Source organism: Hippopotamus amphibius, chromosome 9 (assembly GCF_030028045.1).
Source record: "Hippopotamus amphibius kiboko isolate mHipAmp2 chromosome 9, mHipAmp2.hap2, whole genome shotgun sequence".
NCBI lineage: Eukaryota > Metazoa > Chordata > Mammalia > Artiodactyla > Hippopotamidae > Hippopotamus > Hippopotamus amphibius.
Genome location: NC_080194.1, coordinates 14,890,671 through 14,909,376, shown reverse-complemented (window position 1 = coordinate 14,909,376; position 18,706 = coordinate 14,890,671). Strand labels below are relative to the sequence as shown.

The 18,706-nt window shown below is 34.7% G+C and overlaps 1 protein-coding gene and 1 non-coding gene across 2 annotated transcripts in view; one reads left to right on the top strand and one right to left on the bottom strand.

Moving 5' to 3' along the window:
* The window catches only part of DCDC1 (doublecortin domain containing 1), a 398,871-nt gene that overhangs the window by 300,694 nt on the left and 79,471 nt on the right, over window positions 1-18,706 (bottom strand). The window lies entirely within an intron of this gene.
* Window positions 2,599-2,705, top strand: LOC130829615 (U6 spliceosomal RNA). Its single transcript, XR_009047628.1, has one exon. It is a non-coding gene; the product is annotated as a U6 spliceosomal RNA (small nuclear RNA).

Below are 18,706 nucleotides of genomic sequence, written 5' to 3'. Positions count from 1 at the left end.
ACTCAAATATCTTCTTCAGCAGTTGCATTATCAACAAAAATCAACCCCTTAGCCATTCTCTGAAACAATACCCTACTTAATCTCCTTGATAGCATTTAACAGTACCTGGAATTATCTTGTTTATTCATTTGTTCATGTTTTATTTTCTGCCTTCCTTCCCTTCAAGCTCTTTAAGGCAGAAACTCGATCTTCTGTATCTCTAATTTCCATAACTCCTAGAGTTCTTGGCAGATAGCAGGCACTCAAATAAATACATTCCATTGAATGTGGAATTTAAAGTGTTAGGGGAACATGATGTTCAATGGATATTTGGAAATTCAGAACTTGAATGTAAACAAGTTGTAACTATAGAAATACTAATGTGCAGCCCCAGTATAGAAGTCAGTGTAGACAATATTGTTCTCGCTGAGGAAACATACGTGGGGCAGGGGGGCAGGGAACAGAGATTTTTAAAAAGGAGAACACAGGTGAATGGTCTGAAAGAAGCAAAACTAGAAGAGTTCACAAAAGCCAGGAAGCAGATGGCTTTTCAAAGTAATTACATAGTGGCAAATATTACAGAGAGGTTAAGGAAGATAGAAAAATGCCAGTGATTTTAACAGCTAAGGGGCATTATTACACTTTTCAACATTTAGCAAATTAACTGTATTAAAAAGATTAAAGAATAAAATTAAGTCTAAAGTCCTGGAACATCTACATTGTATGGTTGACATAACTCAGGAACAGCTATTGCACTGTAGATTTCAGTCAAAGCTGATTGAGACAAGAGTTTGTACAGTCTGACTGGGGCAAAAGTCATTTGAGAGGCTGAGCAGTGACTGGTGAGAAACTTAAGGCAGAGAATAAAAATTCTCCTTCTGCATTCTTAGCAACAGAGGGGAACGGCGGGAGAGTATGTCAAAGGAGCAGAAGAGTTGTGGAAGGATTTCTTCTAGGATAGAGAAATAGGCATGAAGGAGAGAGAAACCACTATGTATAGACAGATACAGGAAACTGCAAGAAAGAGGGAATGTCCACCAGAGATAATAGGATGGGATAAGATCAGAGAAAACAAATGAAGGGGTTAAGCTAACATCAAGGAGGGATATGTCCTCCTCCTCTCACTTTCATTATAATCAATGAGCAAACATAAATGTCTACCAGTGTCTGCTACATAGGAGATACTCAATAAATCCTGGTCTCTTCCCACATCCATATGCCCATCTATTTCTTACCAGAAGTCAATCATGCTTCAAGCATATTTAAGAATTTGGTGTGCCAGTTTCTCAGGCTGCCAGAACTCCCTTGGCTTTCTCAGCTTTTCTTGAATAACCCAAGCCATTGCCCTCCCAAACAACGAGAAGGTGGTAGCAAATCCTTTTACATGGTTGAAGACACCACGCCACTCACCATCAATCATTCCCATTCCTAAGTACTATGTTTCTGTATGATGCTCAAGGTAGGTACTAAAGAAATGTTTGTTGAATGGATGCATAATTGCTAGTGCTTACTGAGCTCCTACTATGGAGCTCAGAATGAGCCAAGAATTGTCCCCAGCCCTTTTTATACATTAACACATTAATATTCACAGACCCCTATAGCTACTCTCATTCAATAAATATGAACCCCCATGGCATAAAGAAAATATCTTATTCACAGTCACACAGTAAAAGGAAAACAGAAATACAAACCCATGAAGTTTGGCCTTTAACCTCCGGATTCTAATGCCTCCCTGTTCCATGAAAGGATAAATATTTCTATTGCGACTAGAATCTGCTCCTTTGCCCTAGACAGGCAAGTTGCATAAATTCTCAGAAACCTATTTTGCAAGGCTTAGTTTGCTTGGTTGGTTCATGAATTACTTCAGAGAACACTTAATGACTTTTCAACTCCAGACAAGGTAGCTGTTCACATCTGCAGATGATCATCCTCCATGACCAACGAACATGATTAAGACTCCATCTTTATCAACTGGACTGAACGTGGGGATCAGAGGCAGACTGACTGCCTTATACACTCAAGCTTTCATATTTCTCACAGGACATTATTCAAACTATCCGAACAATAAAAATCTACCAATGTGTCATGATTACCATAATGAAGATCATATGGCTAAACTAGGATTTATTCATTCTTCCATTTAAGACCATCTATATTTAGCAGAAACAAATATTTATATACAGCCATTTGGATTCCCCAAATTAGTGGCTACTATCCACATTGGCTACTACCTGAATTGTTTTTTAATTACTTCCCCTATTTCCCCATCCCAACTCCACTGTTTTAAGTTGTGAGGCCATGGGATTTGAGAGTTAATTTTAATATGAGATGAATCAAACATGCTTCCTGGATCAAGATTAGATGAGTTAATTACTTAGGGACATGCCTAGGTACTTTGTTCTTTAATCAGAAAAAAATTCAAATGGAATAATGTTCAATATTTTGAAGACCTCCTACATACAAGGTATTAATGATGCAGTTTTCCTTTTTATAATTTCTGCTACAGGAATTCATAATGTAGAGTCTATATGCATAATTAAAATTCAAGATAAGATATTATAGAATACCTAAACTTCCAGAGTAATTCATTTAGGAGCTTAAAATAAAAAGCTAAGTACAGTGCTCGCTTCGGCAGCACATATACTAAAATTGGAACGATACAGAGAAGATTAGCATAGCCCCTGGGCAAGGATGACACGCAAATTCGTGAAGCGTTCCATATTTTTTGTGTATGAAAACAGATGATTGAACTTGGTGTACCCCCCAAAAAATAATAAATAAATAAAATTAAAATGTTATGTTAAAAAAAAAAAGCTAAGTACAGTTAATTAGTACTTTTACAAATTCTACAATACAAATAAATGAGTTAATTTTTATAATAGTAAAGTATGGGCTTTTGTACTCCCAGGATGACTACAAAAATAAATTCCATATGAATTAAAGATTAAACATAAAAAAATAAAAATACTAGGGGAAAAATATTCTTATATTCCTAGGATGTGAAAATTTTGCTTAGCATGATACAAAACCAAGAAACTATTTTCTTAAAACGTGACAAAGCCGGTTAAACAGAAATTTTACTACTGTATTCAAAACACATTAGAAATTTTAAAAGATAAATGATTGAGTTAGAGAGAACTGTAATGCATTTCTAAATGACAGATAATTTAAATATACTTAATCCACAAAGAATGTTCACAACTCATTAAGAGAAGAGGAACATAGTTAATTAGGCAAAGTTATGATGGATGAATTATGAAAGAAATACAAATGACCAATAAACATACAGAAGTATACTAAACTTCACTAATAATCAGTCAACAGATTTTTTTTAATGAGATAATTTTTTAATCTATTAAGCTGGCACAGGTGAATAAAAGTGAGGATGCACAGAAATGGCACATTAATTCATCTTTGGATACAATGTAATGAGCTCAAATTTCTTGTTGAGCTATTAGGCAACATCTGTAGAAAAATTAAATGTAGATCTTCTTTATTCCAATAATTCTAATTCTAGGAATTCATACTCAGTATTATTAGCAGAAGTGTGCCCTCCCCACCCCCCAACCTCTCTCATTTTCTTCCTCTCCCTCTTTCCATCTTTTTTCTGGCATGCTTCTTCCTTCTCTGCAAAGGCAGTTATTTGCTGTCTTCCAGGGAAAGCAGGCAGTTCTTTGGTCACTTCACCCCTGGCAAAGTGGGTAAGTACAACTGAGGGGCAATTTAGCTTCATGTTAAAACCATCTTCTCAAATTTAGCCTTATTAGTAGTAAAGTGGAGACTGTATTTTAATTCCTGCCTGGCCCTGAGTCTATTTACCAAAGCATTTATCAACATCTAAAAGTGTCATTAGATCCCAAAGCCTAACACAGTGGAATACATACAGCCATGAAAAGTGGTCACTTGATGTACTAACGTGGAAAGAGGTCCATGATATTACTTGTTAAGAAAGTATATATATATGAATATGCCTAGAAAATGTTAACAACAATTATCTCTGGGGAATGGTTTTCTTTGGGAGACTTTCATTTTATACTTTATAAAATTGTATAGAAGATCACATTCACTTATGACAACTCCTACATTTAAGATAAAATGGATGAAAAAAATCTTTTCACTGTCAAATAAAAGAGCTATTTTCATCAAAAGGTGACCAAATAACCACATGGGGCCTGAATTCTTTTTTTTTTTTTTTTTTTTACTGTTGCAAACAATATGTTTCCTTAATTAGAAATGTGCACATATATAATCCCCCAGACTATTACAAAATAAGGTGATTTGCACATGAATTTTCTGAGGGGAAAATCCTGGAACCATGGTTAATACTGTATTTTAACCACAAGAAAATTTTGTTGTTAAGGAATGAAATGATGAACAACAACAAAAAAGACGAAATTTCAAAATGTATAATGTGGAAGCAGCTTGAAACATTAAAAACAGTAGAGTTTATTTTTTTTTAAGTTACCTTTAAAAAGTCGTTTTCATTCTGCTTCACTGGGCCAGGGCCCAGTGGGATTAACAACGGGTATGAGATTGGGTAAGAATGTCAGTGTGAGGGGGAGGGAAGGCACCTCCTGACCACGCCCTCACTGAGCATTATGCAGATCAGGGAGAGCCACACAGGCTCTGATTTCCCCCAAGGATTGATGAACAAGTACAAAATAATAGGAAGTGACAGGAAACAGACGACGGAGGTCTAATTTACTGTCATTTAAAGAGACAATATACCTTAAGTTGGTCTTCAGAAATTATAGGTTACAAATGAGATAACGGGAATGTGTTTTTATCATTTTATTCCACTAATATAAGTTTCCTGGTGAAGGAAAAGGAGATTATTCGCTATATAATGCAGCTAAATTTAAAAGTAATTTAGGGTAATTTCTTACCTTTAGTAATATAAGAAATTACTATAAACACTTGTACAATTCAATATAAAGATGCAAATTAATATTTTTCAATTTTTAAGATATTCATAAATAATATAAAGTTAAGCAAGATATTTTAATAGTTATATCTTTAACTGATGTATATGCATGAATATGGGTGAGTTCTTTCATCAAATCCATGTCCAAAATAGGGTTAGAGGTCCCACATTTAAAAAATTAAATTCAATTCAAGCATGTCCAAACAACTAAAATATTGATTTTGTTCAATACAAGTAATCTAGAGATTATGATATATGCTATCTGTATGTACAGATGATATATATGCATAACATATGTATGTGTGCTATGCGTATGCACTCACAAAATCCCCAGTTACTCAAAGGTGGTGTGTGTGTTTTTTTTAATTTGCCATTTTAAACTTATCAGCCGCTTCTCTGTCTAAAAACGGGGATGGCACATCGTCTTAAAGCAGGCCTTTTTTGTTCTGGAATAAAAAGCTCTGGAGTGGTCCTTGTTAATTCCATAAACGTAACGCAAACAGGCAGTTACTGCTTCAGGAGAAGGGTGTCCCAGAACCTTATCTGTGGTTTAATAAAGCGGCCCATCCCCACACTTCTATGCAGAGCCAAGGAGCATCTAAGGCAGAACATGATGGAGTTCCTGACCCCTCCCCTTTAGAGGTATTACAGCTGTTAGTGCAGCTTCACTAACGCAGTGAGATGGTCCCCACTGAGATGTGTTAATAGGAAAGGAAAGCAAGAAACTTCAAAAGGGGAGAATTCCAGAAGAAACACTGGAATTCCTACGAATTTGGGCAGAAGGGAGCTGTAACTATTAATATGAATACTATGAAATAATATGAATATAATTTTCCCCTGTGGCAGGAGTCATAGAAGACATAAACAGATAGATGATTGATAGATAAGTAGACACAAGATCAATTTCCTAATGCTTATGAATGATTATGAAAGTTTAAAGTCAGTTTATAATACATACACAGAAAAGTCTTGAGGTGCATTTATGCTGTAAACGTCTACAACACTTGAGCTCAGATTTCAGAATCCATGGATGAGTTGTGATACTACTCTGCACCCTTGAGAAGAATTTTGACCTAGCTGTGACTGGGGACAGTATTCATTTGCAAAAGGGGAAGATCGATACCTCACAGTCCAAACTACTTAAGAACTCTAACCTGGCCACTTAGTCTGCTGCAGACCTCACTTCGCTGAAATGACAAGTAGATGTCAGAAAATCAAATTGTTTGCACCAGATCAGCTCAGGCAGCTGTATGCCATAACCTCCAGGCAGGTGCTTCACTTTTCCTGCAGCAGAAACCGCTTCCAGCCACTCAGCACTTACTCACAGATAAACAAGAGAGTGCTATCCCCTCAAAGACATAGCTGTCCCAAAGTGGACAGAGATGGTGTGTGGCCTTTGGTTTTAAAAGACCCACCCCGGTTCTCTTTCCCTGAACTTCATGTCCAAGCCTGCACTCTGTGCTGATTGGGTTTCCTGCTTCTAGTTTCAGAGTGGCCAGAGTGGTCTTTCTAAAGCATAAATCAGATTGTGTCATACCCAGCAGTAAATTAATTCCACACTTCCCTCAGTCTTTGGATCTAAATATATAGTTTTAACACTACAAGTGGATTTTGTTTCAATAAATGTGTTTATCAATTAGCATAAGATTCAAAATACATTTTCCTCAGAAACAACATTATAAATGGGGTAAGACAGGCCATAAGGCGGAATACTCCCTGCTGGGACAATCCGCTCCTCCTCCAACACACTGAGCCTGCAACTAGAGGAGGAAGAGGACGGGAAAGGGGATGGGAAGGCATACTCAAATGTTAACAATCCACAGGAGTTCCCAAAGCCAGCAGTTCTCATTTCCATGAAGAGAAAGAAATTATGGGGAAGTAGGAGAGATGTCCTTACTTTTGGTCTGTACTGATTTGTACATGTTAAAATGTGTAGGTCTATTTATAAATGCAAGCTGATATATATGGACTTCAAAATGATTGTAAGTCAAATCATGAAAAAAAAGGTAAATTTTTAGAGTTGCTGATCTGGAGGACTATAAACCACTCAAGTAGATTTTGAAAACCTGCCAGAGTAAATAAAATCATAAACGGGAAGAGCATGTATCACATATGCAAAGGAACAGCAAAAAGTAGTCCAGATAATCATGTGCAATTAGAGGAGAGAAAACCAGAAGTAACTGTAAGAAAAGATCCAGATGCTGTCTCTAGAAACTTCATCTTACACAGAAAAACAATGCGCTTCTACATATTTCATTCCAATGATTGTACCCTGGAACTATTACATTTAAGGCAAGTACACATGTGACTGAAAGGGGACTTACTCATTACAAGACAGAATACTTTAAAAGTAAGAAGTAGTAAAACACATACTGTTACAAAGGATTCAACATTTGCTAACATAATATGCTACGTGGGTTTTTCACTACCTTTAAAGAATTAAAGTAATGCCATTTCATTTTTGTAGAAAACAATTATTAGAGAAATAATATGTAAGTGGAATTCAACTAAAAGAACAGTTCTTTTATAATGCATACTCCATTCTGTCCGTGTCTTCTAACAAAGATTGTGGGTTCAACTTGTGTTTTATCAGTTGATCATTATTTGAAAATCTATGTTATTTCAAAGAAATATAAGCATTGCAAGAGGCAGAAATAACTCCTTTCTAAAGTATGTTCCCACTAAATGGAGAAACGTTTCATAGTGCATTTTTGTCTTTTAGTCTTTTACTGTTAAAAAAAATCAATCATATAAAGATTGCCAAAGAAAATATACAGTTGTAATTATAGAAAGATTGCTTTTTAATTAACAAGGACATGGGAAGAGAAATGAGAGAGCATTTCTAATGTGCACTGAAGTTCTCACAAAAGCCAAAACGCCAGGAAATTAATGTGATTGGTTTACACATTGGTAAAAAATATATAACATTCTATAGTCATCAGCGCCATTGTTATTCTTCTTCCCAAAAGCTTTTCTCTTGATACTCAAAAATAATGTTTAAAGGAAAAAGATGAAAGCAATGACTTCCTTTTCAAGTCCTACTTCTATATTTCTAACTTATAGTCACTACCTAAATGTTACAAAAGACTGTTTTCCTTAAACAGACATCACTTTTTTAAAGCTTTAGTCATTAAAATGCTGCCTTGATTTTTATGTTTCTTGACATCAGGTTATTTGGGCTACATTTACTGTCTAGTGTCCAATGACATTTGCAGAGGCGTTCAAGAACTAAATTCTACCTTTTATGATATCAACAAAAATATACTTTTATAAAAAGAAAAAAGGGTCACAATAAGATGTAACAGCTAAATGTCAAACAGACAGTGGGTTGGAAAGGATTTAAAATTCAGAGTCTAACTTTGAATAACATTAATAAAAATTGATAGAGGTATTTCAAACCTATATTATGACTTTTAACTTAAAACTTTCCACCTTCACCCACTTTCCTCCACTTATTGGTCATACACCAAACAGACAACATTCCAATTCTACGGCAAGGTCCTAATTTTCAGTAAAATTTGGTAGATAGATAATTTTGCTGAAATTGAATAGCAGAATTTTCTGAGCATGTGAGGTTCCACTTTAAAGTAATGAGGCTAATTCTCATGCATGGCTTGAAGAAGCCAGGAAAGATGTGATTGTAGCAAGGACAAGTTTAAATACATGTTAACCTGGAGCAACAGTGCTCCAAAGGCTGGCCAGCCCTTGTGCCTGAGATGGTGCTAAAGAAACCCATGCACTGGCTCACACACATACACATACACAGCCCACATTAGAAACAAATGATTTCAAGTAAAAAAAAAAAAAAAATACAGTAAAAAAAGTCTTAGAATAAAATTTCAGAATAAATTTAGATTAAATAATTACTTGTATGTGAAATTAAATCTGCAAAAGAATATACAACCTGTTAAAAGTAGCCAGAGGGGATAAAGTTATGACAAAAAGAATTTTTTTAGCTGATCTCAAAAAGGTTTTTAGGAAAGTAGAGAAGAATCTCATGACACTTCAAATTGGCTGAATTTCAGAGTCATCTCTGGAGCATTTTTAATAAACTAGACTCTCGGTCCTGTCCCAGACTGGCTGAATATGAATTGAGCAAGGTGGGACCTATGTGATTCTGATGCTGTCAGGCTTGAAAACTACTTACATCAGGACAGTGTCACAGGTATATTTAGTGCATCCAAATAGGTGATTGAAAGAAAGGTGACCAACTAAGAACAAGGTACCATGCCTTGTAAGGTAATTGATTGAATATGAGAAAAGACAGATAATAAAATAATTAATAATAATAATAGCAGCTAACATTTACTGAATGTTTTCTGTGTGCCAGGCACTGTTCTAAACACATACAGATATTATAACTTTGGGGTATTATCTAATTTTTAAGCACTTACAAGTATTATCTCACAGCAGCCCTATGATTCCCATTTTACAGATGAGAAATTGAAACAGAGGTTAACCAACTTGCCCAAGGCCACAGAGCTGGTTAAATCACATTGCTTGGACTTGAATCCAGGCAATCTGACTCTAGCACATTCTTAAGCAGTATAGTAAGTTGGCTTGGCAAGAGTATAAAAAAGTTGCTCTGAAGATATGCCATGAATTCTGAGTGAGCAGAAAGAGTAGACTTGATGCCAAAAGTCCTATGTTCTAAGTTCATGTCAAAATCACAGGTGAAAATGACTTTATTTCCTTGACATAAATTCATACCACAGATAAAACATTCAATCAGGATTCTTATGTGTAATTGTTGAAGCATTTGGAAAAGGTTCTCTGAAACATACAATGGGCAATATTTATCTAGAAATTAGTTCCTAATGAAAATTCTTAGCCTCATAGTATGTTCTTGATGAAACTATTTGATACTTAACATTGTTTTTCACCAAATTTGGCAAAAATGACATTTTGTATTTCAAAAAAATTAAATCCAATCTACAAAGATAAAAATGTTTTCATTGAGGATATTCAAACAAATACAATTAATATAAATCCCAAATGGTTTTGAGCAAAGCAATATTGTTAAATTAACCTCATAAGATTGAAGGTTGCATGCTATATAGAGGCTTGTAATTTCTGATTTTTAAAAAAATTTGATGCATATGTTGTAATTACACTTTGTATTTTGTATTAAAATTTTATGCAAAACAAAATTTTAGAGATTCAACACAGGTATGATTTTTTAAGAAATATTTATTTATTTATTTGGCTGCACCAGGTCTCACTTGCGGCACGCAGGTTCTCTAGTTGCGGCATGTGGGATCCAGTTCCCTGACCAGGGATCAAACTCAGGCCACCTGCATTGGGAGTGCGGAGTCTGAGCCACTGGACCACCAGGGAAGCCCCCCAACTTTTAAATTAATGTTAAAAATCTATTTTAAATGTGCAAAGGACCATTTGAGTAAGATGATACATGTTTAATTAACAGGTATATGGAAAATGTTTAACCTCAAGAGTAATACAGTAAGTGCTAATAAAAACAATGAAATACATATATATTAAACTATCAAATATTAAAATATTAATACCAGATCCTAAAAAGGTTACACTGATTCAACCTTTCTGAAAGACTTATCAAGAGCTTTATGTATTTATAAACTTAAATAATAATTTTCATTCTGGGCATTATCCTAAATAAATAATTACAAGGAAGTTTATTTTAGGAAAAGAAAAAAAATGTACTTATAGTACAATAGGAGAATGGTTATAAACTACAGTGTATTAATCAGGGTTCTCCAGAGAAACAGAACCAATAGGATATATATAGATACACAGAAAGAAGTTTATTAGGAGGGATTGATTCATGCAATTATGAAGACTGAAAAGTCCCACAATCTGCAGTAAGCAAGATGGAAGCCCCGGAAAGCTGGTAGTGTAGTTCACCAAACCCGAAGGCCTGAGAACCAGGGCTGTCAATGGTGTAAGTTCCAATCTGGGTTCTAAGGCCTGAGACCCAGGAGCACCAGTGTTCCAGAGCAGGAGAAAATGGATGTCCCAGCCTAAGCCAGAGAGCAAATTCACCTTTCTCTGCCTTTTTTGGTCTCTCCAAGCCCTCCATGGATTGGATGATGCCCATTCACATTAGTGAGGGCGATCTTTACTCAGACTACCTATTCAAGGCTAAGCTCTTCCAGAAACACCCTCACAGACACAACCAGAAATAACGTTGTACCAGCTATCTGGGCATCCCTTAGCCCAGTCAAGCTGACACATAAAATTAAGCATCACATACAAGATGACATAACCATAACAGATCTCCTTAGCATTGCTTAAAAGGAATATTAACTAGGTATTTGGGTAAATAAGTCACAGAAGGTATGCTTGTGTGGGAAAGATGAAGAGAAATAGAAACCTTATAAACTGCTGATGAAACTATAAAGTGACATAATAGCCCTATAATAAAAACAAACAAAAAAACAGAAAAGAACCCACAAAAATGAGCATACTCTTTTCACAATTTTGCTTTTGGATCACAATTTTGCTTTTAGATATACACCCTGGAGAAATCTTCATACATGTGCATCAGGAGTAATATACAGAATGTTTGTAGAAGCATTCCTTGTAACAGGAAAATCTGGAAACAAATGGTGTCAACGAGTAATCAGGTAAGTAGACTGTATGTATTCACACAATGAAATACTGCATGTAACAGTTAAAAATCAATGCATAACAGCTTTATACAGCAACATAAATATAACTCATAATGTTGCAGGTACAGAGTAATATACATAACATACTACTTATATAAAGTATGAAAAATTTAAAACTTTATATGATTACATGTACATATACAGAGAGTATATGTGTGTGTAGTCATATACAACATCCCTAGAAATTCAGGATAATTATTACATCTGGAAAGGAGGCAAAGGGAGAGGAAATTTTGTATTTACATTTTATTTCCTAAAAATAAAATATGAAGAAAGGATTTGGGTTACAGAAATGTTTGTACTAGTCTTTTGTCTCAAATATTTCATTGTTTTAAAATAAAGAGAAATAAGAAAGACATTTCCATTCCATACAAGAGAATGGGAAACAAAACTAGGGAGGAGTATGGTATGATTACTGGACAGTGGTGAGAATGACTTGACTTAAGAAAAGATTCTAGTATTAGGGAATGAGAAAAAATAAATTTGAACTCGTAAGACAGTCTTGATAATAGAAGACTTATGAAACCACACAGAAGAATATAAATGGAAAGATAGCATTTATATTTAGAATATTGTTTCCTCTTATACTTGATATTCTGAAACTAAATGCCTTAATTCCAGGCAAAATGTTGTAGCTGCAGCTTTCTTCTCTAATGGTTTCTCATGGAGTTGGAAGTGATTTGTTCCCTAGACAGTCTAATGGTTACCACAGAAACAATTCAAAATGGAAAAAAAAAGAGCAAGAGAAAAAGAACTGGGGGAAAAAAGACACATCAGACTAACTTATGAGTAACTAGAGTCTAGAAAAAGAGGAGAGATGCTTAGGAACATAAAAAGTATTTTAAGAATTAAAGACCAAAAATTCAATAAATAATAGAAACCAACAGATCCAAATAGCTCAACAAATCTCAAGCAGATAAATCCTCCCCCACCCCTACAAAAACACAAAAGACACATCATGATAAAATTGGGGGAAAAAAAAGTGAGAAATATAAAATCATAAAAGCAGCAGAAAAAAAATCTCACTACAAAAGGGAAACTCAGATAAAAATGATATCCAATGCAGCTTTAGAAACTAGTATAGCCAGAATACAGTGGACTAGCACCTTAAAATTAAACAAACAAACAAACAAAACCTACCTAGAATTCCATACTCAATAAAAATATCTTTCAACAATGAAGATGAAACCAAGAGTTTCTCAGACAAAAAAAAAAAAGTTTTAACAAAAGAAATGTTTAAGGAAATTCTTAGGGAAAAGAAAAACAATCAAAGTGGACACTTAGAATTGTTAAGGGACAAAGAGTATCAAAATCCATAAGTATATGGGTAAATAAAAGACATTTTTTTCTTACTTTAAAGTCTCCTTAAAAGATAAGTGTGTTTAAATTTTAAAAAATAATAAGATTTTCTGAGTTTAACATATTCAGCAAGATATTAACAATAGTAGCACAAAACACGAGAGAGAAATGGGAAAATAAGGTATAAATTTCTTAGCTTATAATAAAGTAATAAATATTATTCACAGACATACCAGGAAAAGTTAAATACGTATATTGTAAATCCTGCACCAGCTACATTCATACACACAAAATTAGACAAAGATATGCAGCTAATAAACCCATGGTAGAGAAAAAATTAAATCATTAAAAGAACACAATTCGAAAGAGGCTAGTAAAAAAGATAAAAGGAAAAAAGAAAAAATGAGACAAATAGAACACAAATGACAAGATTAAACCTAGCCATATCAATAATTATATTAAATATAAATGGTCTAAACACTCAAATTAAAAGTAAGAAATTGTGAAGGAAAAGCAAGATCTGAATATATGCTTTCTGCAAGAAACACTTTAAATATAAAGACACAGATACATTAAAAGTTAAAGGCTTGAAAACAATATCTCCTGATAACATTAGTGAAAAGAAAATTGGAGTAGCTATATTAATATAAAACAAAGTAGACTTCAGAACAAAAATATTAACAGGAATAAAGAGGAACATTGCATAATGACTTTTTTTTCTTTTTCTTTTTCTTTTTTTACAGCTTTATTAAGGTATAATTGTTATACAGAAAGCTACACATATATAACATATACAACTTGATGAGTCTGGACATTGGTATGCCTGTGATACCATGCTCAATTACTTTTTTTTTTACCTTTAATATTTTTATTTATTTTTTTAATTGAAGTATAGTTGACATATATTGATTTAATGTTGTGTTAGTTTCAGGTATACAGAAAAGTGATTCAGATATATACATATATATATATATATAACATGTATACATTATATATATTGTTTTTCAGATTCTTTTCCCTTAGAGGTTATTACAAAATATTGAGTATAGATCTTGCTAGTTATCTACTTTATATATAGTAGTGTGCATATGTTAATCCCAAACTCCTAAATTATTCCTTTCCCCTTCTTTACCCTTTGAAAACCATAAGTTTATTTTCTATGTCCATGAGCCTATTTCTGTTTTGTAAATAAGTTCATGTCTATCTTTTTTTTAAGATTCCACATGTAAGTGATATCATATGTTTATTTGTCTTCCTTTGTCTGACTTACTTCACTCAGTATTTAATTCATGAAGAAAATATGACAATTCTAGATGTGTATGGCTCCACCAACAAAGCTTCAAAATATATGTAGAAAACACTGATAGAACTGAAAGAAGAAACAAATCCAGTTACAGCAAAAATAACACAAGATATGAACAACACCATCAAGCAACTTGAGCAAACTGATATTTAAAGAACACTTGCAACCAACAAAGTAGAACACACGTGGCACATTTCTTTAGATCAAATTCTAAGCCATAAAACAAATCTCAAAATTTTTCAAAGAATTAAAACAGAGTATGTTCTCTGACCAGAATGGAAATAAGCTAGAAATCATAAAAGAAACTTATACAGAAATCCCCAAATAATTGAACAATTTAAAACATACTTCTAAATAACAGATAAGGATACCACAAGGAAATTTTTAAATCTTTTGAATGAATAAAAATGAAAACACAGCATATTGAAATTTGGTATACATGGCTAAAGCTATGCTTTGAGGGAAATGTATAACATTACAATATTTGTATTAGAAAAGTAGAATGGTCTAAAAACGATCTAAGCTTTCACTGTAAGAAACTAGAAAAAGAAGACTTAAGCCCTACAAAAGCAGAAGAAAGGAATTAATAAAGAAAAAAATCAATAAAGTAAAAAGCAGACCAAAAAAATAGAAAATCAATTGAATCAAAAGTTATTTCTTAGAAAATATCAATAATATTGATAAACTTCTATTTTATCAATTTATATGGTCACTATTGTCTCTCTCTCTTTTTTTTTTTTAAATTTTATTTATTTATTTATTATTTTTTTGGGGGGTACACCAAGTTCAATCAATTGTTTTTATACACATATCCCCGTATTCCCTCCCTTCCTTGACTCCACCCCCCTCGAGTCCCCCCCAACCATTGTCTCTTGACTTTGTTGCCTTCCTTCTGAGTTCCCTTTTCTTCTTTCTGAAGTTTAACCCATCTTGAGTCTCCTTCTTGAGTATTCCTCCCTCCCTTTCCTGAAGGCTTCCATCACCTCTGCCTCGCTCACTGACTCCAGTGCAGAATCAAATCCTACAAGGTTGTTTGGTGCTCCTACTCTCTAATGCTATTATGGATAGTAAATATCTGGTCACAGAAGCAGTAAATGCCTGGCTCAGTTCTGAGAAATCAAACTTTGTGTTCCCCTTCACTCAGTAGGTCCAGGGATCTCTATAAATCCATTGGTCCTGTCAGTAGATCTACAAATTTCTTCAGCCTCCTTTCCTGAGCTAGACCAAGGTTGAGGTTGAGAGGACTGGGGACCCCTGTCTTTGCATTCACACAGTGAACCAGTTCCCAGCCCCCATCTCACACAGAGCCTTTTAAGTCCTGTAATTCTTTAGCAGGCACCACAGATTACTTCAAACTAGGAGCCCAACAGGCCTGTGACTTTAGTTCTCCTCATAGCTTTGTGCTTCTGTTTTGGTCACTAGTGGTATTCAAAATATATAACAGCCTAGTACATCCCAGATACAAAACAATCACAACATATTCCAGCTTGAAAAGAAAGGAGGAAAGGGATAAAGAGAAAAAGAAAGAAAAAAGGAGGGAAGGAAAAGAACATGTGATGTCTGAACCTTACTTTGTGATATATCAAAAAGTGGTTGACTGGATGGATAAAGAGATGAATAGATGGATAGCCATTTGATAAATAAGTAATATAGTAAAATGGTAATTCCAGATTCTAGGTGGTAGGTATATGGGTGTTCACTGTAAAATTCTTTCAGCATTTCTCTTTGTTTGAAAAATTCAATAATAGCATATGGGGGAAATTTTTAAATTTAAAAAGCCATGTTAAAAACAGAAATACACCTACAGACATGGAAAACAAACTTATGGTTACCAAGGGGGTAAGGGAGGGGGAGGAGGGATAAATCGCAAGTACAGGATTAACAGATACAAACTACTATACATAAAATAGATAAGCAACAAGGATTTACTGTATAAAGCAGAGAAATATAGCCAATATTTTGTAATAATCTATAATGGAAAATAATCTGAAAAATAATATATATACTTATATAACTGAATCACTTTGCTGTACACCAGAAACAAACACAATATTGTAATTCAACTATATTTCAATTAAAAAAATTAAAAATAAAAAGCCATGTTGAGGTACACAGGATGAAATATAGCCCTGATAGTATATGTCAGTGGGCTGTGAATTCAATTTAGTGAGTCCAAGCCAATAATTTGACAGTGCCTCACAAGTAGTAAGGTTAAATCTTATTTTTAAAAATTCTTACTTCATATACATATATATGGAGGCTTATGTATACAATACTGAATTGTAATGTAAAATGACTTTTGTTTTAATATGGTCTGCTTTCGCCCAAAGACGGGCAGGTTGTGTTAGATAAGTTGAGGAGAAGACTAAGGACAAAAGGCTTCCATCTGGATTCTTATTTGGTATTCTGGAAGAGGTCTGTATTGAGGCTGCCCCCTTTACCAACCTTGGGCAGAACTTAGGGGGATGGAGTCACAGAGTAAATGCAATGGAATAGTGTATAGGGAGCAGAAAGAAGGCCATAATCTAGCTTTCTTGAGTTGTTTTCAGTTGGGGTGTGGATAAGACCTACGGATTCTCACATGGTTGCTAGGGAACCAAAAGGTAGCAAAACTCTAAGCCAAAAGGGCCACAAATATTAAGGATCAAATGTTCACAGTGACTGTACTGCAGAGGTTCCAGGGTGACCTTCTTAGGCCATGGGCAAGATGGAGAATGTGGTAGAAACTCAGTGAGAGCCAAGCTAAAGCTAGAGCTTCCAGGGAGCACTCCTGACCACGCAGAGAGCAGCCAGTAGTTTAGGACTTACCTCCGCTGCAAACCTCAGCAACTGACAAAACCAGTGATACCTCAGCAGTTGACATCACGTGGCTCAAAGGACCATTTTCCCTCCCTGGCATCATGAGGACTTCAGAATATTTTACTCACATACTATCTATAAGGACTTTTAAAACTATATACCCCTCACTTAGAAAACTGTGCACCAACATTTTGTCAACATTAAAAGTTTTTTATTATTAACTTAAAAACAGTGGTGAAAGATGTGTTTTCTGGCATGTTATAAATATTGGTATTACTAATAAAAACTGTTAAATTTTTCTTTTAAATCTATCCAGTGAAATTTAATGCCAGAACAATTTTATGTCAATCATCTTCTATTTTTAAAACTATGTGGAAAAGCTATTCTTTAACAATCAGGTTACCTGTTCCTATTTCTTGTTGACTTCATATATTTGTATCCCATTTCTACCTTAACAGAAATACATTCATAACAAGGAAAGTTTCAGAGCCTTACAAGAAGTTTATGGCACCAATATTTCAAAATGTCCCTCTGTTTGATGCCCTGGAGGTTTTTACACTCTGGGGAGAAGCACCAGAGTAGATTCAGGATAAAAGAGAGGTATGTTTTGCCTACGGATGATGGAAGATGGGAAAGGAGAAATGGCACGAATCTTTGCTGTGGGCACATTCTCAGGCAGGATAATTTTAGTACAAAGTAGATATGAAAGTTGAGAATCTAGTCATTCATTCCTTACAACTATCCCTTTTGGCCTATGCATACCTGCAGAGGGCCAACCCCAGCTGAGACTTAACCCCCCTGCCCCCATAAACCCACGTGCCTTCTTGAAAGGAACACAGAAGAGCAGAAATATGAGCATCTGAGCCTCTTTATTCAAATAGCTGGGCATTACCTAAAAGAATTGGTTAAGTATTTGGCCTCAATCAAATTTAGTTTTTACTTTTTCCTGACTACCATCAGTGGTACCTCGTGTAAAAGGTCAAATCAGATTTAGACAAAAAGTTTTAAATACTTTTTTCCATATCTTGTCTAGTGTCTATGTGAAGTTGCTTTCTTGAAACATGTATCTCCTTTCTAAAGTAAACTCTAGCATATGGTTTCCAAACTAAGTGATTTTCATTCCCCATCTGCAGTCCTCAACCACTCCAAGCTCTCAGATGCTTCAATCCTGAGGTTGAGGAAGGCTTTTGGCCTCAGTCTTACATTCAAAATGGATCACAAATTTAGCCTTTTTCCTTACCTCCAAATAAAGTTATACACACAAAGAGATACAGTGACAGAATCAACCAAAGAAGACAGCTGTTATAAAACTTTTATCCCATCACCACCAGACCAAGCTACCTATATGGATCATGAATTAATATTTTTATGAATATTGTAATATCATAAACATAGAACAATTATGTCTTATTAGGGAGGAGTTGTTGATAGAGCTAATTTTAAGTGTAATCATGTAAAATACATCCAATGATTTTAATCCTGTTTTGGGCTTCGCTGGTGGTGCAGTGGTTAAGAATCCGCCTGCCAATGCAGGGGACAAGGGTTCGAGCCCTGGTCCAGGAGGATCCCACATGCGGCAGAGCAACTAAGCCCATGGGCTGCAACTACAGAAGTCTGTGCACCTAGAGCCCGTGCTCTGCAACAAGAGAAGCCACCACAATAAGAAGCCTGCGCACTGCAATGAAGAGTACCCCCCACTCTCCACAACTACAGAAAGCCTGCACACAGCAAGACCCAAAGCAGCCAATAAATAAA